The sequence below is a fragment of the Coturnix japonica genome, chromosome 6 (genome assembly GCF_001577835.2).
Source record: "Coturnix japonica isolate 7356 chromosome 6, Coturnix japonica 2.1, whole genome shotgun sequence".
Classification (NCBI taxonomy): domain Eukaryota; kingdom Metazoa; phylum Chordata; class Aves; order Galliformes; family Phasianidae; genus Coturnix; species Coturnix japonica.
This window is the reverse complement of record NC_029521.1, coordinates 4913202-4936000: the sequence shown is the minus strand read 5'-3', so window position 1 is coordinate 4936000 and position 22799 is coordinate 4913202. Positions and strand designations below refer to the sequence as shown.

Below are 22799 nucleotides of genomic sequence, written 5' to 3'. Positions count from 1 at the left end.
TAGAGAAATGAAGTATTTGGGGTTCTGACTTTCAGGATCAATCTGGCTCACTTTTTATGCTGAATTGAGTTACATGCTAGCTGGAGGATGTTCCTGGGGGGATGGATAACAATTGTTGAAGGTGAATGAGGAGAAACAGCACTGACTTGTAACAAGCTGCATTTCTCACTCAAATTCCGTGTCGTACTACATACCTGTGGAAGTTCCCATTGATCAGAAGGCACTGCTGAAATCAGACCTACTCAATACCAGCTTAATTATAGGGAATGAGATAACGGCTTTAGTTACAAGAAGCTGGTTTCTGTTTTTAGTTGTAAGCTCATCTTTGGCTAAATATTTCTCGTGAGAGATGTTTAGTGAAAACAAGCACAAAACATGCACAGAGAAGCAATATCCTTTTGGTGAGCTGCTTTTATTCCCAATGTTAAGATTTGAAATTATGTTACAGCTATTTCTCTACACGCAGCCTCCAGCATATGCTGCTGTCTTACAGAAGCTGCTGCTGATGACCTGCAATCTGACAACACTGCAGGAGGAAATATCCTCATGCTGTATTTCTTTGACTGCAACAGAAGCGAGTGAGGAGATCTCTGCTTCTGTATTGGCCTCTGGCAGTTAACTTGTTGGCCATGTTATGCCAGAGCTATAAACTGAATCAGATGTGAAAACTAACTGTTGATGCCCACATGGCAGAGCAAATCTGCAGGAAATTTGTGAGGAGTCACTGACGTTGGAGGCATGAGGATTTGGCAGTGACTGTGAGCTACAGCTCTTGATATCACTGAACATTTTTCCAGCCTAGGGATTAATTTAACTGCATGGCTTTTAATATCAAACGGCTGAATTGCTTCTAGCCATGCACTGTAATATTCCTGAATTGCTTTTGCTGTGAATGACTGTCACGCTGCTTTCCAATGGGTTGGGGATACGCCTCCCTTGCAATAAGGAAGTCAACAACAGAGTAATTACGTAGTGCTCTAAATGAATAAGTATAGCATACAAGCACTATGAAATATGTAGATATATTTTATGTACATTATCATTCATAGCTGCTACACCATTTACATAAATGGTGGGAAAATGAGGCAATTGAATCAATCGGTGATTGCTGAGATGTTTTGATTTGCAAATGCTCTCTTCCACCTTGTAGGGGAGCTGTTAGGTGATGGCTTGATCTGGTGATTGAGCACCTGGTGAAGGGGCAAGGCTGGCCCAGGGAGAACAGGCAGATTGTTTGCACCTGTGCTCCCCAGGTGATCAGAAGGGGTGGGCCCAGGTTGGAGCCCCCAGGCCTCATTCAAGGGCTGGTCACTGAAGGGAGGCTTTCTTGGGCCTGGGCTGCTTGTTGAGGAGTGCTGCATGGCCAGAGAACCCTTTCACCAGTTGGGTGAGTTCAGCTCTTTCTCTGTGTGATTAGTGGCCTACTTGTGAATGCTTTGCCCTGCATTGCCAAGAGCCTGTCCAAAGTAACTTGGCTTCTTTGTGAGCAGAGTGCGCCTTCTCCCCAAAACGGCACCTGACGTTTCTGAAGCCATCTTTGGTGGTTTCTTAATCCTTTGAAAACAATCAGGTGATCTTCAAGGATTTGAGTAACTTGGACACTGAATCTATGAGTCTCAATGGCAAAAGGGGCATCTTGCACTCTGCAAACTTGAGGTATTTGAATCTCCTAGGGCTGCATTCAAACAGAGCATTCCTTTACCTTTTGCAAGTCATTTGTCTGGTACCTTGTCTTCTGGAGATACTGAACAAGTCAAGTTTGATATTGCATGTTTAATATACTCTGTTGTTTATACTTGTACATTGCCTGTTGCTTCACTGACTGCAGTAAGGAAGATATCTCTTTATGTCTCTGATAGAAGAACTGGGCCTTATATTACTGGCTCATTTATGAAAATACCACTAGGAGCTACCTCTCAAAAAATGACACAGCATGGACTTCAGAATGGAACAAACTTATTCAGCAGCTTCTTCAGCCGTAAAAGTGGGAATGAGTGGGAAGCACAGGAAGTGAAAGCAGCTATGAAAGCTGTAGCATCCATCCTTCTGTGGCAGGCATCCAGACTTCAAAAATGGGTAGTGACATTTGTGGCACCGGGTCACCATTTTCTTTGACATGTCTGGATCTTTAAAGCCAGGCTTGAGGCTTGGGCTAGAAGAAACGTTTTGGAGAGGTGCCTATCTTTCACCCTGTCCTTATATCTCCTCTTGTAGTACTGGTGGGCTCTGGCTGCCAGCAGCGGAATAAAATTGGGTGTGCAGACATCCCCATTAAACTTGTTTAGTTCAGCTCTCCAGCAAAACTAATGAGGTTGGTTGTTGGTCTATAAGTACTCACAGGCAGTGGCCTTTCTGATTACATTTGGCATGCAGCAGCTAAAGCCTGTTTCAGACTTAGGGTAATCATATTGGCTTGAGCTAATCCAGCAACCTTTCTGGTGCCACTGAGTTAATTTGCCATGTGCCTGCATGCTTCAGTCAGCTTGGCAAGCCAGGTTTATACTGTAGGGTAGCAGTACAAGTGCAGCATTGTGGGCATAGTAGCACACACCACTGTATCTCGATTTGTAATGCTTTTGTTGTGGTTTGTTTTTGTTCTATTATTATTATTTTGTGCTCTTTCACTTGTTGAAACCATTAGGTGGTTTCTCTGGTTTCTCTCTCCACTGTGCTAGTGCTTAACTCAGACTTGGGATTGCTCTGAAATGCAGGGCCTGATTTAAGCTATCATTCTTGCGCAGTAAGCTGCTTTGTTTTCTTTATAGCAGTATCTTGTTGCTTCCCACCACCCACTGCTCTAGCTAACTATACCAACCTTGCTAACAGTTTTTCTTATTTCTGCTTCTAGCAAGAAGGCAGGTGGGACTGAGTGCTAACGCTGTTTTCTAGCATGTCAGTGACCCTCTAACAGCTCCTCCCTGCTCATACCTTTGAGCAGTCAGTTACTTGCTCACTTGGCTATTTAGTGGTTCTTAGCTTTTGTAGCCCAGTTGCCTTTGGTTAGAGTGAACCTTCACACCCACATTGCATACATGATAATGAATGGCAAGCTCTTTATTACTATGATTATCACTCCGCTATCTGCAAGAAGTATCTCTAGCTAAGTAGCATGACTGAAAACAGACATGCTTAAGCCCTACCAGATAGTCCTTCTTATTTATCAACCCTCCTTCTCTGTAGATAACAGCAGAGTACTCCTCTATATCTTGTTTCTGCTGTATTCTGCAAGTTATGGTTGTAAGGTGCTGAGCAGTCTGTGCTTTATGCACCAGGCTTCTGTACACTTCATATAAATGTACTGATGTGAGCAAAACTTGACCAGCATGGAGAGGAAGAGAGAAGCATGGATTGTCAGATTTGTTTACCTGAGCAGCATGGGTAAGGGAATTCTCCCCAGACCCTGGGCAGACTGGCTTGTGGCCATCTCCTCTTTCTGTGAGGTGTGCTGAGCACACAACACAAGGAGTGACCTGCATTACTTTATCTAGAAAGTGCTGTTATTAGCCTAGACTGGGCTCCAACCAATATATTCAATCACAGTTTGCGGTATTTTGGGGTTGATACTGTTCTTTATAGATGTTTGCAGTTTGCTATACGTATATATCACAAGCAGTTTAAAAGAAAAAAAAGTGCTTCCTGAATTTAGAGGTTGAATATGCAGGGCACAAAGGAAAAATATTAATATGGTTGAATCTGCCTGGTGCTTTTATGGTCATTCTTTGCTGTTGTTGGGCCTTACACAATAAGAGCACTCTTCATATTTGTTTAGTTTATGTTACTGATGAAACTGTAGGGGCCAATATCCATATGTGTTACATCCAAGAATGAGGTGAAATGTGTCTACTTATCAGATAGCTGTACATCAATGCATGCGGTGTGTATACAGATGCACAATTGCTATCACAACACAAAGCAGGAGTGCTTGCTGAATCCAGTGACAAATGTAGGTGATTTTTGCCTTTTTGTGTAGTCTGCAAGTCTTCAGATCGTGGCCATGCTGAAAGACTGACCTATTTGCTATCTTGCTATCACAAGAAATGCCATAGATGTGCAAGGGTGAATGTAACTTTTTAGGCTCTTAAAGACCCTCCCCTTACTGTGGGCATCCTTAAATGCACCCACAATCTGTAGTGAAGAGTATGGCATGACTTGCATAACTCCTTCAGTTCTAGAAGGATGGAGATTGCATCACTGGAGATTCTGCCTGTGAGTAAATTAAATAAGATTCAAACCAAGCTCAGGAAATTAAGTTCATCATAATAAATGGAAATTCTCATTTTCCTTGCTGCTGTAGTCCTGCACGCTTTAATTGTTGCCTGGTACAGCTAATATCTCAGGAGAAAAGAAATTCCTATTTTAATTTTTTCTAGGGATACCTGGCTGTGTATTTTCTGGTAGTCTGGATTTTATCAGCGAATGCATGACCTTGTGTGATTCAGGAGATGCCTGAACTGAAGAGATTCTCTAGAGGTATCTCATAGTGAGCTGTTCTGTATTGGCAGCTCAGGTGTCATTCCTTTTCAAACACCTTGGGCAACATAAAATGACCCATGACTTACTGTAGCTCCACTGAAATGAATGAAGTGATGCTGGTTTATTTAGATTTATTTCGGAGTTTACTTCTTTGGTACCTTATGTTCATCTCAATTTAATGTGAGTAAAATACTCATAGCATTAGAAGGATGTATCTGTGTGCTTTGATACTGGAGATGTCGGATTTGGGTATAGCACAATAACTAAACAGGAACAGGTAATTTTGCCCTGCATCATTTATTAATCAGATCAATTATTTTTCTTTCTCCAGCTTTGCGAATTAGGCATATTCAGATTCACTTAATAGGGTAGTAGATATGTATGTTAAATTATACAGTGCAGTGTTATTCTTAGGTCCTTTTAATTTCCCCATGTAGACTAATCTTATTAATATTTATCTGATAATCTTCATACAAATTCCGAGTGGGTATTTCTGTGTAAATGAAGCTACCATTCACACAAGCTTTCTTTTTAAGAAAATGAAATCATAGCAACATTTAATGTTAGGGAAAGCCAACACTTGGAAAAATAGTAATTAAATGTGAAACATCATTAACAGTTCCATTGTCCAGAATATTTGTGTTGTTGAAACAGCTGGCAGGGGGAATGATATGACGTGGGAGGGGAAGGCCTCACTTTCAGCAGCACCTTTCCATTTTGGATCTCAGCCATGCACTGAAGTTTAGATACAGATCTCATCTCGGATGACAGTACTTGCCTTGCCGTGGTCCTGTGTGTTCTAATGCCTGTCTACATTCATATGCACTATTTTTATCCAATGGTAGCAGAGATGGAGGGGATTTCTAAAAATAGAGTATGACTTAATGATTGCTGTGCCTTCTCCCAGCTCCCTGGTTTGAGTTTCGATCTTGAAACATGAAGAAATGCTTCTGGAGAGCCAGTCTGGCCTTTGTTCTCTGACCCATATGCTGTACTGCCTGGTTGTTTCCATGTGCCTGCTTAAAGGCATGCATTGATATCTTACGCCATTTCCAGTTCTTGTCAATGGTAACAAGTGGTTTGTAGAGCACTTACTTACATGCTCAGGTCTGTACCAGGAGCACTCACTAAAGCACTTTGAAAGCTCTTAAGCCACTTGACTTCAGTTCCTGGTTTCAACAGGAAAAGGTTTTCTTGAAGGCAAGAGGCTCTTCTTAGCTCACAAATGGTGTAAGCTGTCATATGGCAAAAGAGTCCTCAAAAACTCTTCATTATATAAAATGTTAACTTTCTTTTTTTTTTCCCCTTCCTCAGCTGCAGTGTTGAATGACCTTACAGTTATTTCTGTTTTACCTTTGCTTTTGGGAAACACTGCCCTGGTTCTAATGATTTCACATCTGCTCTTCCCTCCCTCAAGATAGCAATGAAAATCCTCTCCATTTTCCCCAGGTCGAAGCATTTTGCAGGTTAGTGCATCTGTGTCAGTCATTAACTTGAAGTTTTCACTCTTCTTCATCACCTTAGGAAACAGCTTCTGAGTGTGTGCAAAGAAGCAAAAAAGGTCAAACAGTTTAAAGCCCAGAGATGTTCACAGTATCACCTCCTAACACTTGGTCCAGAAAGATATTGAGTCATATTGCTGGTTTTTGTAAATGGAGATTTATTTTTACTTTCTGCGTGTAAAAGCTGGGCAAATTTTAGAGTGGAGACAATATATACCATATGCTGGTTTCCTTGTAGACTGCTGGAGATTGATGCTGCGGAGTTTTGACATTCAGGCGTTATTAGTCATCTTTCCAAATGTCCTTTACTGTGCTGGCTGAAGTGCCTTATCTGCTGATGCTGTACTGAATTATCTCTAGATACACCCTTTCTTGATGTAGGAACTGGGAAACATAATGTTTCCCTGTGTAAGATGTGCAGGCATCTTCTCCCATAGCATAAAAACGTGCACTCCCAAGTCATTTCATCTGCTTTTCCATCTCTTAATGTATTTTCTGCTGGATGAAAGCGCAGTGACCAGGGAGGGGTAACGAGTAAGTTCAGAGACGTATAAACTTTGTGCTGAAAGAGTGGAAAGATTGATACTGTTTGCTTCGCTGTTGCTCCTTCTCCCATGACATCAGGAGATGGAGATATTCATTTAAATGAGACTTAATGTAAGTTTGAAAGGAAGTGACTTATTTTTCCCAAGCTGATAGCCTTACCTGTTTCAATATGCTGTTAGACCAAGAGATTAATGGGACTAATTCATGAAGTTAGAATATCCCATTGTATATCCAGTGCGACAATACTACAAAGGAAAAACAAAGCCTGATCCGCTTAAGGCATTAGAAAGAATCATAGCATTTTGGTACATTAGGTTGTTAGTAAAACTTCTGTATTCCCAGGCATTTGCCACACATAACATAGAATGATGAGAAGAGTCCGAAGGATAAGAAAAAGAGAAGCCTTTATGGGAATAATATCTCTGGGTAATGTTCCACTTGTATTGCCTTCATAAATATATAACCCACATTTAGTATATAAAACCGTATAGGAAGTTTTATATCATCTTTGGGCTAGTCTTTCTTCAACATCTTTCTTTTTTTAGTGTGAATAATTTAGCTCTTTGAGATGTACTGAGAATAGGCAGGGCTTTTCTTTGTGAACTGAAAAACCCAAGGTATTTTAAACTGGGGATAAATGGTGAGTAGGTATTTAGTTAAGACACCAGTATCTTTAATGTCTAACTTAGAAAACGCTTGAGGTTCAGTGTATTTCTTGCAGAGAACTTGTCTGATGTTTTCATTTTCTTCCGTCTTTTGGCTTAACAGGAGAGATGATGTGATACTGAAACTCTTATCTACCGATACACAGGTAATCCAGGGACTTTTCAAAGAACAATAGAGAATGAACTGAGCATCTAAGTGAATGGTAAATTAGAAGCGTGTCTGCTAGGCTTAGAAATTTGACTTCACCCACAAAAAAAACACACCCAAAAGCTTATAGGAAAGACTTGACAGGTCTGAAAAGAGTTGCAGCAGTTGTGTCAGCAGGTGTTTTATCCTCTGCATTTGTGAGAAGGGTCACAAAGTACTGACCGGTTACTGGGTTGTCCAGCTGGGCTCTGGTGTTCTTCCTTTTCAGATCCTTGGTTCAGTAGGGTAGTTGTACTCATTTGTTTTCATTTAATTTAGCAGTAGTCTTCCTGGCTCACAATCCTAAGATATAAAGGGCTTAGCATGCAGTAATTGAATCCACTGTCTGTCAGTGCTTCGGGCAGCTCTGCGGTTTGTTTGTTTTTCCCACCTCATATTGTGCTGTATTCCATAATGGATTCCTACCTGGGGATAGTGGTGGTAGGCAGAATAAGGGTAAAGCCTTTCCAAAAGAAGGAAAGCACAAAAGTTGTGTGCTTTCCATTCACTCAAACACACGCTTTGCTGTTCTTTAGGGTTCACATTTTCAGAATATAGGCTTCAGTGGCACCATAGGGGCTACAACTGAAGAAATCTGAGCGTGTTTTTGAGTAGATTTTCCTTCTCTTTTTGAAAGGCAACTAATAAAACAAAGCGTAGGATGCTATGCATGTTCATTTATGTTTGAAAAAGGAGATTGATATCTTTGTTAGTGTCATAACTTCTTAAAACTTCATTTATTTCACGTTCTCTTTGAGATGAAGTTCTGGTGCTTTGAAAGACATGGCTGTTTTTGTTAGGTCCCTTTTCTTATTTACAGGGTACTGGGATACAAGTTGTTGCTGAAAGCTTTTAATTAGAAAGTGTAATCGGAGTTTTTGCACACAGGACACAAATCTCTGTAACTAACAGGCAATTCTTTTGATATCTCTCATAAAATAAACTGTAAAAGTTAAATCAAAAAGGAAATTGCTAAGACTGCGTTTCCTTGTACAAACAAGGGTAAGGCAATATCCATGAATGTTATGGCTTCTCCTTGAGTGACAGAAAATACATTTTCTTTAATACACCCTAAATGTTTCAATTACTAGAAGGGGCAGCCTAACACTTGAGTGGATATTTTTTAATCATCTTACATGTGATGAAACTTCAGCAAGAAACAGAAAGATCACAGTAGAATTGAACTGTAATGTACTAATTACTTTTGCCTGAGGGTTGACTTCTTCTGTTGCCTGGTATGCTGAGTATGTTAATTCACTCACTATCTGTAGTGTAGACTTGTTATGGTAGCAAGCAGGTAAACCAGGTGTCATAACTCAATGTACGTTTGCAGACAGGTGTAGGAAGCTGTAAGTTACATCACTGTTAAGAAAAATTTTCAACATTAAATAATAATAAAAAATCCCTACAGGAGGTAAATACTGTGAGAAAGGTTTTGTTTTTCCCTGAAAAGATCACACAGAATCACAGAATGGCCCGGGATGGAAGAGACTTTAAGTATTGTGAAACAACAACCCCCCTGCCTGGGGGCCACTAAACTTCCATGTTTACTAGATCAGGTTCCCCGTCCAACCTGGGATTGAACACCTCCAGGGACGGGGCATCCACAACCTCCCTGGGCAGCCTGTTCCAGGACCTCACCACTCTCCTAGTAAAGAACTTCCCCTAACATCCAACCAAGATGGCATGTGTTGTTTTTATTATAGATTGTTTCTTCAGCAGCTCCGAACATGCAGTTAGATGAAGCATTCCAGTTCCCTTGGCAGTCTAATTCCTGACCTCATGCTCATATTGCAACTCATTCATAAAATACTTGAAGTACATTGCAGACATTTTTGGTCCACATTCTTAGCTGGCTGCAAGAAATAGCTTCAGTGGGGAGTTAGTGGAAGTAGTGAGAAAAGATGAAGGGCATAGTGTTTGAAATCTCGTGCTGGCACACCATTATTCTAAGAACAGACCCGTTACTTGGCATGTGTGAGTTCCTGAAGGTCTGGGCACTTCTTTTGTGTCCCTAATGAGAAATCAGATCAATCCAACTGCTTACAGTGGAGGTTGCATGTTGAAGGGAGTGCCAGTTTGGTAAGGGTACTCAGGTACATACAGCTGAGAAATGCTTTCCACAGGAACACAAGTAGCAGACCTTGTTAACTGAATGGTCATTAAGCAAACACTGCCTTTGCCAAGGGGACTTTGCTTAAAAAGTCTAAATGAACTCTCATTTAAGCTTTTCTTGTAGTTTGCTCAGTACTGATATTTATCTTACCAGAGACTTCATTAACTTTAGTTTTGGCAATGCTGTATGAGGTTTGTTTTTTTTCTCTGATGGTTTGAACCTGAAGCTTAAGCTTCATAAGAAAATGAATATAAATAGTGTCTGTTGAAGAACTTAAAAAGTCAACACGTTTAATGAGAAAGTCAACGGCTCTGCATCTCCCTGCAGAAGGCCTGGTATGAATGACCTTCTCACCACCTTACCTAAGCACACAGCCCCAGGCAGAGACTACAGCAGAGTTCATCTTGTGATTTGGTCCAGAAGGCAAAAGACAGTGTCAGTTGGGATATTTCTCTCCAGAGCTGTCTTGTGTTTGCTCAGATTTCCATGGAACCCATGTTGTCATATATCTGGGGGTAGCTTTACCAACATACACCTGGAAAGGAGTGTTCAGTGTCTACAGTGTTGTAAGGAAATATGGGGTATAGATGGTAAATTAATTCTTAGCTAAGCAATTCCTAATATATTGAATAGGTTGCATAAAAATATCTGTGCAGTAAAAAAATGTTTGGACAAAGAAAAATGAACCAGAATTTCAGGGATTCTTTTATTCTCATGCATTATGGCTTTATGAGTTTAAGTAGAAACATCTTTTCCATTTATTGTGCTTACACTCAACAGCTATGCAATAAATCATAAAGCGGGAATACATAAAACACAGCCCATTCATTTCAGTACAAAGTAACTCTGCTCAATGCTTTACATATTTTTGTAGCACTGTTGATGACCTACCAATTTATCTCTCGGTTTAGTTTGTAGTCATGTTTTAAAGATAACTGCTACCTTTCCATTTCAAGGCTGATGATATTTAAGAAGGATGTTCCACTCAATTAGTCTCATAGTAATTTTCAATTTTAATAACCTGCTATTGTTGGAACTTAAGCAACACAAAGCTTTACTTTTGCCTACTGCTGTTCGGGGGGGTTTATTTGCCTGTTAGTCTACTGAGTGCAAGTAAGTAAAATTTGCAGGTGGGATAGATGCTCATCATTGTCCAGGCAGTCCTTACCCTCAAAAGATGTTGTAGTTATAACTTGCATATCCCACAACAGTGGACGTTTGGAAAAGGAGTAAATGTAAATGAAAGGGTGGTTGGTTACAGAAAACATGGCAGATGCTAATGGAAACATATTGACTGGATATCTTAGCTGGTGATGTATTGTTGGGTTTCTATTTCTTCTTTTGTGTGCTTTCTTAGAAAGCTTTGTGCTCTGTATAATTCAGACTTCTACACAAAGAGATCTTGGCAGTTTTATTAAATGCTTTGAGCACAGTCCACTTTGACCTAACTCTTATAATACACTGCTGCTTCACCTTTTCCAGTAAGTGGATGCACACTAATGCTTTAGTGATTCAGAGGGGCAAGGTGACCTGAGAGCTACCTTTGAACCACATTTCTAACCCAAGCAGAGTATCAGAGAGACCAAGGAGAGAGATCGGTGTGATTAGTGGTTGTTGTCTAAGTGTACAGTGTTGCCCTCTACTGAAATCAATAAGAAAGCTTGGTGATTAATGTAGGCTTCCTAATGTAGGCATTAGGAATGGATTCCGCTTGACCTATTTAGTCTTAATCACAGTTTTCTTCCATTTAAAGGACAGAAAAAGCAGGGAGAGAAAACTTAAATTTCACTAAGGTTGTGCTTTTGATTAAAGTACATCAGTCCTCATCTACTGGCTTGAGTGTCACACAGTTTACGCAGGTTACATTTGGATTTCTTTTGTCCCTGAAGACCTTGTGAGGCTGTAATGTAATGTAATGGTAGTGAAGTGTGCCCTTGAGTAATAAGCAGCAGTTTTTTCAAAGGCTTTCTGAGGGTGGCTGAGCACCCTGGAGCCACGTGTGCAGGAATGATGTCTGTAAAATAACCTAGTATATTGTCTGCTAATCCAGCCATGTAACATGGTACTGGAGAACATAGACTGAGCTTTCTTTGAAGAGTTGAATGGAGGCAAGGCAGAATCCAGCAACAAAAAACAGCTTTCTGTAGAGGGTCTCTGTCTTAGCCAGCTATGAGGCAGTTGATCAGCAGCAATTACCTGGCAGCTTTTATGCCACACAGTATGAACTCGGGGGGCAGAACACTGCATGTGCACACAGTCACAGAGGGGGCTGCAGCATCTGGCTCTGCCCTCTGGCTTTGGGTTTTACAAGGCTTTTTTGGGGGGGGGTGAGAGGAGGGCTTTTTTTCAAGCTTGCTGTTGCTGCAACTTATACTGTAGAAGAAGTGAGTATTTGGGATCATCCTTCATTGCCAGCCAGTTAAATGTAATTGTCACTTCCTTCTGGCATGCCCACCTGTTCGTTCCCATTAAGATAGAATTCTACCTTTATAAGAGTGTTAGACATCTCATTGTTGAGGGAGGGATTGCACCATGTGTTAGCATAATAGTGCTAAAAGTCAAGGCTGAAAAAAGGCAGATAACTAATAAAAGGGAAATTGAAGTCAAAAGGGTGAAATTAATACTAAGTCTGCTTTGAAAAGTTGGTTAACGGATGGGAATGCTGCGCATCATTGGCACTCAGGTGAGCCTGAGAATGAGAGCAATGAACTCTGTACTGGCATGAAAAATGATTATTAGGAGCGAAATTAAAGAAAGTTTATTATTCACTAAGTGAAAGATCTGATGAAGATATTGATTGTGTTGAAATCAATCTTGTCCACCAATTCAGTTACAAGTCTTCAGATTTCAATAGTGGTTGTCTCAAGAAGTCATTGAGGAGACTCATTTATGGAACAGACAGAAAGCATTACATGGTTTGGGGAACACCGAGGAGACAAAAAACTTCATAAACTTGATTTTAATTTTCTGTAACTGATTTTAATATGGAATTGTGGAGCCACAGCATCATGGGTTTGGTTGGACCATGAAGCTGATCCACTTCTAACGCCCTCTGTGGGCAGAGAGTCCTCTCACCAGATCAGGCCGCCAAGCTCCCAATTTTTCGTTTTTAGTACATTTTACCAACAAAGCAATTAACAAAATGCAGTTAATAAATACAATTAATAATTATTATTTCTGGTCTAAGAAAACACTTCTTCAGAATCACAGAATGGTAGGGGTTGGAAGGGACCTCCAGAGACCACCTAGTCCATTCCCTTGCGAAGGCAGGTTCCCTAAAGCAGGTTATAGAATCAGTGTCTGCCGCTGTGATTAACTGGAAGTTCCCCACATACGTAGAGGAACACAGCATGCGGTGCTCTGCTGTTGCATGCCATGCATGCCCCTATCACATGCATATCCTTCCCAAATGATTGCATGTCAGTCTAATGCGGTTCTTTGCAGAGGAAATGTCACCTAGGGCTCTTAAAATCACCAACTATGCAAAAGGCCATTTAAAAAAAAGATCTTCAACAGTGGGCACTTTTTACAAAGCATGTGCACAAATTGATAATGAGAATGTGTCTATACAGTAATGTAGTGATTGCTGGTGTGTTAATATAACTGAAAACAGAGGTGATACGTTGGGTACCGAGGCTTCATGCTGTTTCATGTAATGAACAACTTGAAGGGGTTTGTTTTTCTTGACTGAAGGCTTGTATTGTGGTTTTTGGTTTTTTTTTTCCGTCTTAATAGTTGCTATAAAATGGATGTTTTGTGATGAAAAGAGGAGACCTTACCAAGCAATCCCCCAATAATTCAAGCAACTGACAGAAGGCAAAGCTTTCTGCTCTGAAGAGAGAAAGAATGCCGATGTTACTTTTCTCTGTCATTTGCTTTGTTAGCTTTGGAGAGTGGTTTTATCTTTAAATATGAATCAGACGGTGTTGCCAAGACAACCTCTACTCAAGCATCTCACTTCACTCACAGCGTGTGCTGAACCTCAACCAAGTCTTCTTCCGGAGTGATCGGTCACTTATTTTTCCAAGTGGGTTTTGATTTGATGAGGCCAAATACTGCATGTGCTTGATTTTCTTGGCTTCTCAGTGAATTATTCTAGCTAGCTTCACTTGGCTCTGTCTGGAGGGCTGGAGGAAGCTAATCACACTGACAATTGGACTCCAGCTTATGAAGCAGAATATCTGACTGAAACTAGAGCTCTGCAGTCGATGGCTGCTTGCCTGGCCAAGGTGTAGAGCTCGAGGGGAAGGTGTGTGGGGGGGAGAAGCATGCAGCTGGTGATGGAACACCTCATGTGCAGGGTGTTATACGCGATTTCTTCTAGAATATTGATTCTCAGGGTGGCCATTCTGTTTTTAGGCTGTGATAGGGTCATGTCTGCTTTGTATTCCCTGCAGATGTTGTCTTAATACAAGGTATATTTGTTAAACTGGAACGACTCTGTTGCTTGGCGGGCACTGGAGGAGCTGGCACAGATTGGCTGCCATGCTGCTGACAGAGCGGCAGTGGGATGTGGGTTTTAGCAGCTTGTCATCATCGGTTCATGCCTTCCAACCTTTTTAGAAAGTGATTCTGTATTGGGAAGGTGACAGACTTGAGTAATATTGAAATAAATGAGGACTGACTTTGTTATACCTTTGTTGTGGTGTGATATTCAAATCCTTTTTAATTCCTTAGAACATCAATGTATTTTTCATAACTTCTGCTCTTATTTCTTACTACCTTGTCAATACTCTCTTTTCCAAGGTTATAGTATGGTTTGGGTTGGAAGGGACTTTTGAAGATCACTGAGTTCCAATACTCCCACAGGATGAGATTTCTCAGTTCCATCCGGCCTGGTCTTGAATGCTTCTAGGGTTGGCATACCCCACCTCTCTGGGCAACCTGTTCCAATGTCTTACCATCTTCGCTTCCTAATATCTAGTCTAAATCAACTCTCTTCCAGCTTAAAGCCACTTCCCATCATCCTGTTGCTACACGCCCTTGTAAAAAGTTTTCCAAGCTTTCCTGTAGTTCCTCTTTGGATACTGGAAGTTTGCTGTAAGCCTCCCCCCCCCCCGACCCCAAAGCCTTCTCTTCTCCTGGCTGAAGAACATTTTCCATGTAGGGTTAGTGCTCTAGCCCTCTGATAATCTTTGTGGCTCCTCTCTGGACCCACTTCAACAGCTTAATATAATTCATACATTGCAGGCTCTAGAACTGGATGTGGTACTCGAGGTGGGGGGTCTCAAAAGTCTTATTAAGTGATGATGATATTGTTTTGTCACAGATGTTCAACAAAGCAGACTCTTGCATTGTGATGTTTAAGGAATCACAGCAGTAGGAATGGCTCTGTTTCTATTACTGACAAAGAAAGGAATCATGTGCAAAAGGCCTTTTGGTTTTCATTGCCGCATACAACGCGGTTTCAACAAGAAAGGTAGGGACTAAGTGAGTGAGAGACTGCAGCAGCAGCAGGCAGTGCCTGATCTGCAGCAGAGGTGAGGGCTCAGCAGAGATCTGAAGAGCTGCCCCCGTTGCCTTCTGCTTTGGCATTCGGCTGCTGGAATCTCAGGTTGTTTACCAAGAGCAGCCCAGAGATGAGACAGGAATTCATCAATCTGAGATGAGGGTTCATTCAGTGACAGGCTTTGTATGATCGCTGGTGCCTTGGAACAGTTCGTCTTTCACCAAGAGAAAAACAACTTCCCCCGAAGGGTTTTTCTTTAACCAAATTCCCAGTGTTTCAATGATTTTGACATAGTCCATCCCTCCTTTCCAGTTGAGATGTCTAAATCTGTGGCATGTCCAACTTGCACAATTTCTTTCCATTTTTTGAAAGGTTTGCTGCAGTTGTGGCACTATATTTCTGGTGCACAGCTTTAATATGGTCTTCCTTTTATATTTACAGATGTGGAATCTGTTGATGTTTAATACGATCTGTAGTGAAACCACAGCAGAAATATAAATATTATTTTTCTATGCAAACTATGTGATTTTTTTTATTTTTTATTTTTTGTCCATGCTGGCTCGATGTCTCATTGTTATTTGTGCTCAAGAGAGGGCTGTGGAGAAACCATCAAAAGTGGCCTGCACACAGAAACAAGAAAATGCAGATCATATTGTGGGCTGAAAGATTCTCTGATGAAGGGATTGTTCTAAATGCGATGCATGGGAAGTTATTTCAAGCCAGGATGTAAATTACATTTCACATTTTGAAGAGAATAATTATGTGATCTGTCGCTTGAAAGGCAAAATCTTTTTTCATTTCATTGTATGCTTCAACCTGTAAAAGACATCTCTGGGATTTATTCTTAGTGTTTGAATAAACTCGATGGAATCAAGTGGAAGCACTAATAGCCTCGGTCTGTCAGACATTCATTCACTGTTTGTCCCAAGGTTGCTTAGCCTGTGTAGTGCTTCTTGACACAGTGTTCTTAATATTTAAGTCTAGGTCTGAAATCTGTTTTATCTTTGTGCCTTGCAAAATACAGCCTGAGCCAACAAGCGACTTCTTCCACTCACTGAATCCCAGTTTCCCCATGAGATGAGCTTGTGCTGTAATTCACTCCCACTGTCTGTCAGTGCATCGTTCTGTACTTCCAGGTGTGCGTGCAGCTGACAGGAACTTAGAAACCTAGGAACTTGTGAGCTGGGTTGTATCTTATTGATGGAAACCAGTTTATTCATTGATTTGGTGTTCAACCAAATCATTGTTTAACCCACAGAAAGGGTTAATGGTATAGAGATTTAGCAATAGTATGCTAATAATAAATGAAGCTTTTTAGGAATTGGTTAAAGCGAGATAAGAAAGACATAACACTTCATTTTACAGATGATAACCAGTGGATGATGGGTTAAGAGTAAAAAATATTTATAAATCATAATGGATACCTAAATTATACAGTCTGAATATTCAGTCTCACCCTATGCCTTCTTGTCTCTCTCCTAAGCACTGAGGTCAGTGTTATAGAGAGATCTGTGAAAAGTAACACAAGGTCTCAATTCTGTCAAAGATTTCATTGGAAGTGTAAACAAGAGGGAACTGATTGTTTCCTCTGTGTGAGGGTGGGTGAACGAGGAGAACACAGCCCAGTTACACTGGAGCCTTCTGGAGAGTCCCAGGAGCTGTGCTCCCTGCAGCTTAGTTATACAGAGAACAAAGAAGAGAAGAATTTACATCTGGTGAAATCAAATCCCTCCCTGATCTTTCCCTAATCAACCTGACAGCTTCTAATTGCTGTGTTTGGAGGTCCCGCTGGACCTGATTATGCTTTTCCTCTAACATCCATTGTCATCTGAAATATTCCCCTGAATTTCCTAAGATAAATACTAACTAGGTTTATAAGAGTTTCTGGAAGGTGATGAGATTTAAGTATTTATGCAATTGGCTAATTTTAGGAAGAATATTCTTCAGTGATAGTAATGCTGTGTTATTCAGTTTCATTGCCTGGCCACGGAGCTGATGTGTGGGAATCCTGCAGTAATCCTTATGTGCCTTTGAAAGGTTATTTCTTTTAGCTGCACTGACTGTTAATAGCCAGATGGTGTCACTGTGCCTTATGTGTCAGAAGGGTCAAATAGCTAATACCACATAGACAGCAGAAACAGATGCTTTGTGGTTCTGTGAACTCTGAATCTCGTTTTCATGAACACAGAAGTACAGTTATATTGAAAGATGAGAGAAGAGGTCAATAATTAGATGTTTGGTTCACAGGAGGTAGGGGTATGTATCACCTACTGTTTCATCCTCAAATTCGGTATATTTATATATTATATATATGTATATATTTTTTTTTTTCTGGAAGCAACGCTATGGGCATAACAAGTTCCTCTGAACTGTCACAGTTCACATGCAAAATGGCCTCTTAAAGTTGTTTCTATGGCTGTAGTAAAGCTCTTAATTCTTGCTCATGCTACAGAACAGTGTTTCAGAATGTGGTTAGTTTAGGCTGCAATACTGAGAAGGGTGCTGGGGAAAGGGCTCTGAAAAGAAGACAAACTTGACAGCTTGTATTTAATGAGAATTCATTTGTGTGGTAGGTTTATTCTTCATGCCTGGAGGTCATTGTGGTGCTTGGGCTGGATTGCATGAAAGGCAGTGAAGGGCGGCGGGATGCAAGCAGTCAATTGAAGGACACTGTAAATGTTTGAGAGAAGACAGAGTCAAAGAAGGCAAGGAGGCAGAGTCAGAATTTCTTCAGAGTTAGCAAAATAGTCTAAACCTAAATAAACATCAGTAGCTAAGAAATACGTTGATAATACTGGGATGCTGCTGCTCTGACCTCTGACTGTCTATCTCTGTAGGTGACACTTAACAACCTTTTTGTTTCACTCTTGCTGCCAATGCAGTTATTTTCCTATTTTTTACCCTCTTAATTGTATGTGTAGGATAATGTGGGAATATTACTATGCTGAAATTGAACAATCTTCCTTCATCAGAACTCGGCTGAGTTCTCAACTTCTTGTACTTAAGCTTTTGTAGTGTTTTTAGTACAGTCTTTATTTCCTGTACACATGTGTATCTTCCTAAGTTTGACCCTTCTTTAGCTTTTGTCTTCATTCCTGAGACATCAGTCTCCCTTTATTCAAATTTTGTCTTTTTAAAGCTCACTTTTCAGCTGTATATTGCCCTTGAGTTCACAGCACCTTCTATTCCTCTGCCACCTCTCCTGTAAATCTTCCAAACTTCCTTCCATGTCAGTCCTCAAGTACGTGGGGAAAACCATTCTCAAGCAACTGTGGAACCACTTTTGTCCTCGAGTGTGATTTCTCTTGACTTCCGTGCAAGTTTTCTGTGGGGGTGAGATGCTTTGTCCTTCTTTTCTTTGCTTCTCAAATGTTTCTTTCCACTTTGCCTTCCTCATGGAAAGTCATGTAGGTAATAAGCCCACCTTAACTATGCTTGTCTTTCATCTTGTAGGCTGCCAATAAATATAAGCCTGGTTCCTGTGATTAATGTGCATAATTCTCTGACTGCGATTAGCGAAAGCTTATTTTCTATCCTTGTGCTGAGCTCCTTGCTTTTTATGAGATGGTGATCTTTAGACACCAGGTTGGCTGAGTGGAAATGCTTTTGTGTTATTTCTTTTGAAGAAGAAACGCGTTGACAGTAGTAGCATAATAATATCTTAGTCTTTTAAATTTGAGTAGCTTAGAAACTAAATCCTAATGCAATATTTGCATAAGTCATTCAGTACATAGAATTATGTTTAAGCTTTTTAAGACATTAAGAATACTATAAGCTGCAAAGTGCAGTAAATCAATAATGTATATTAATCTTGAATTCTAAGTAGATATGCATGCTGAATTTAACCTTTTTTTCTTCAGGAAAATTAACAATATAGAACATAAAAAGCCTTAAAAAGAAATCCAGGGGGACACAATTTCGGTAATGTAAGACATTCAGAAGATAATTTTGCCTTGCCAGTTTTGTAATACCCAAACTGAATTGATAATTCTGCATCAGTATTACATATATCCACTTTTGGGGCCTTGCTCAAAGTAATTATCTTCTCTCTTCTTTTAGAGCCGTAGAAATTTTCAGTTGGCAATTCACGGTGGGAATTGATGTTTGCTCTGTGGGGAATTCTGATCATTATAAAAGTTGAACAACATGATTTATATTTTAAAAAGTGTATATATTTAATATTTTTTTTTCTTAATTTTATTTTGTAAATTGACCAGGACTGGGTGGGGAGTTATGATTATGATGTTTGTACTTTGCTATAGAAACAGTTACCTTCCTCATCTAACTCTTTATCTCTAGGTCTTTGGAGTGTCCTTTAATGTTCTTTTGGACCCTCTGATTTCCCACAGTTCCCGTGCAGGCAGGAAATAGTGTGAGAAAAGCATTAATAGTGGAAAAAAGTGACTGTAGTGAAGTTGACATCAGTCGGTTTGGGATCACATCTTATATCATGTGCCAGAAAGCTTTCAGCGCAAGCTATGTGAAAGAGGCTGGCTGTTCTTTTCCATGCTATGTATTTCTGTTGGTGGGACTACTAGTGAAAATCTATACAAATGTAGCGTTGTCTGTCATAAATGTAGAGCTGACTAACATTCATTATAATAATTTCTGAAAGGCAGGGAAGAAATGCAGGTCTCAGAGTTTGGTTCCATCTGCGAAGAGCAACTCACATAGAATTCACTCTTCAAGATATTCATAGCATGTAGGACATCCAGTCTTTCTCTTTTGATGCATATTATGGAATAATTTCATATGTCCATGCATTCCTTTGGATGTTTTGAAACATTCCAGATGCTCTTCTCCCATGTGATATATAACTGTTAAGCAAACTTCTGTTCGTTCTGAGGTCTGTGTGTAATTTAGTTACTGAATATGTGGACATTATTAGCACAGTAGCAAAATTACAGCCCCATTTTTGTTATTTCTCTGTAGGAAAATAAGTATTAATTTACAGGAGACATAAAGGAATGGGAACTTGTGGCATCCTAGGAAATCATGGTCTAAATTTGTTGTGTTTCTTTTTTCCTTTAAAACAGTGTTCTCCTAATAATAATAGTAAGTAATGCTATGAATCTATCCCTATAGGGCTTCATAATAAAAGGTTAAAAGCTGCTGGGTGCTTCTGTGAACTGTAGCTGGAGCCTGTAGTCTGATTTTTTTTTTTTGGTATCATAGGTCATGTGTTATGCCTGCGTGCTTTAAAACTGGTGCTAAGACTTGAAGTTGTAGGGCTTTTGCCCTTTGGTATTTTTATAATACTAAGAGGAAGTAAAAGAAAGACTGGTTCTTTGGGTTAGTAATGACCATAAGCAAATAACACAGGGTTGCTGCTGGTGCCTGAGGGTCACAGAATCACAGAATCACAGAATGACCCGGGTTGGAAGGGACCTCAAGGATCATGTAGTTCCAACCCCTCTGCCTGGCAGGGCCACCAAACATACACCTTTACTAGATCAGGTTGCCCAGGGCCCCGTCCAACCTGGCCTTGAACACCTCCAAGGATGGGGCATCCACGACCTCACTGGGCAGCCTGTTCCAGGGCCTAACCACTCTTCTAGTAAAGAACTTTCCCCTAACATCCAACCTAAATCTTCCCTCCTTCAACTTTAAACCATTTCCCCGTGTCCTGCTATTATCAGCCCTTTCGAAGAGTTTACTCCCTTCCTGGCAGTAAGTTCCCTTCAGGTACTTAAAGGCTGCAATGAGGTCACCCTGCAACCTTCTCTTCTCCAGGCTGAACAAACTCAACTCCCTCAGCCTGTCCTCATAGGGGAGGTGCTCCAGCCCCCTGATCATCTTTGTGGCCCTCCTCTGGACCCTTTCCAAAATCTCCATATCTTTTTTGTACTGAGGGCTCCACACCTGGACACCCACACCTGGGTCCTCGGTTTGCCAAGAAATTGACGTGGAAAGGTACACTGGATGCATTCAGCAGGCAAATTATTTCTCTTGTACAGGGAAAAAGCAGAAGAAGTCACCATGGGCAAAATTCCATCCTACCCTCATGTCTGCTGATTAGAGTGATCCTGAGCGTGAGTCAGCTGAGCCCATCTGGCAGCTGTAATACATGCTTGTAATGTCACAGGGCTGTGGTCCATGTCATGCAGTTCTTCCGCTGTCGGACTTCAGTGCTGCAGAAAAGGGAAGAAAAAGTAAATTGTACATAGTGTGTAGGAGAAGAGATTTCCTGGCTCGTGTCAGCGGTGTGATCGATCCCTAAAGCTTTCTGCTGGTGGAAATGCTCGGAGTGCATTGAGAATAACAGAGACTTCTGCCTTCTTGATGGACTGTGAAAGCAGAAGCTTTATAGCTGTCACTTGGAAAGATCAGATATTGTGAACTGTAGGAAGTAGGCTTGAGGAAGATTTCTAGGGCATGAGATGCACCAGGGTATGAGACACCAGCATGTGACTTGCATGTATGAAGACTTAAAGGAACCCAATTATCACCATAGTCTTAGAAATGGTGCTAGATGCCTGCATTTAGGCTAAATCCCATTCCAGTCATTTTTACAGCTTCTGTATCATGGGAAATCTCATGGTTTTTCTTGGCAAACTGTTCCAGTGTTTCCCTATTCTCTTTGCTTACTGTGTAATGCTTTGTAGTTTAGCTTGCCAAACAGCCTGTGATTTCATCAGCCAGGTTAGGAGGACTTCCCTTACAGTGTACTTGGCATGATGTTCAGCTTTGTCCACAGACAAGGGGGCATCACATAACTGGCTCTACTGCTGTAATCACAGTTGCCTTTTGGCTATTGGCTTGCTTTGCACCGCCTGCCCTATGGGTATGTTCTGCTTTCTCTGTTTCTCATCAAAACCTGAGTCTTGTTCTTCTGTTGTCCACTAGGTCACTCAAGTACCTTGTCTTTGTGGCCTAGAGTAGGTACTTGTCACAGCTTGTGTTTATGCAGGAATTTGGGTTCTAGAGACCTTCAGTTCTTGTAGCAATTCCCCTCCCTCCTTTATCCCCACATTCTCTTGCAGCAGAACCTGCCTTGGAGCAGGTAGCTTTCCAAGCAGATGTTCCTATGTTGTCTGCTTTTCTTCAACATCTGTATGTGTCACCTTTTTTTTCCCATTTCCTTGCAAAACACAAAAACACACCACAAGCTTTTGCTGATCCCCATTAATACGCAACTCTGTCCATTCCCCGACCTTGATGAGGACTTTACAAGGCCTAACAGATGGACGTGACTGGGACCTGCTTGTGAGACTACCTTGAAAATCATTTCTATTCCAAACCTTCTGTTTGCCTTCATCTCTCACAGGCTCAAGCTGGTTCACTGTGCAGGTGACTTGGCCTGCTGACTTCTCTTATCTGCACATTTTAACACTGTTTTTCAGCAGGTTTTACTGCCTGTGACCCCGTGTCTGCAAGTTTAATATTAATTCTGCTTCAAGTCACCGCTTCTTTGCAGGTAGCTCTGAATTAGCCACTGGCTTTTGCAGCATTTGAGCTGAGACTGCCTCTCATATTATAGTTCAGTAGTGAAACAGCATCAGTATCAAGGCTGTGGGGATGGAGGTGTGAAATGGGGATGGGAGACAAGTCTCTTAGTCACTGTGTGGAAGTCCAGTACTGGGCACTGCTTCACAACATTCAGGACAAGTGAGATTAAAGTACTATTAAGTAGTATTTTTTCCATATTAACTCAGCTCTGAGAACTTCATGTATTTTCATGAGGTCAGCAATAGAGAACATCTATTAGTAGTTTGTTAAACATTTCATGTTGTTTCTTTATGCTGTTAGATTCATCCCTATGGGAAAGCATAAGGCATCCTGCCGCTTGCCTTTTGTGGGAGATAGAGCTTTGAAGAAAGCTATGGAAGATCTTTCATTGCACCAGTTTATAAGATGAGGA

General features: G+C 40.8%; 1 protein-coding gene and 1 long non-coding RNA gene across 5 annotated transcripts in view; one reads left to right on the top strand and one right to left on the bottom strand.

The window, feature by feature from the left end:
• PCDH15 (protocadherin related 15) overlaps positions 1 to 22799 on the top strand; it is an 814794-nt gene that overhangs the window by 143594 nt on the left and 648401 nt on the right. The window lies entirely within an intron of this gene.
• Positions 17514 to 22799, bottom strand: part of LOC107315652 — a 38522-nt gene continuing 33236 nt past the window's right edge. The window contains exons 2-3 of the long non-coding RNA XR_001555996.2: positions 20939 to 21069; positions 17514 to 17608 (exon numbers count right to left, since the gene is read on the bottom strand). This is a non-coding gene — a long non-coding RNA (uncharacterized LOC107315652). The remainder of the gene's footprint in view (positions 17609 to 20938; positions 21070 to 22799) is intronic.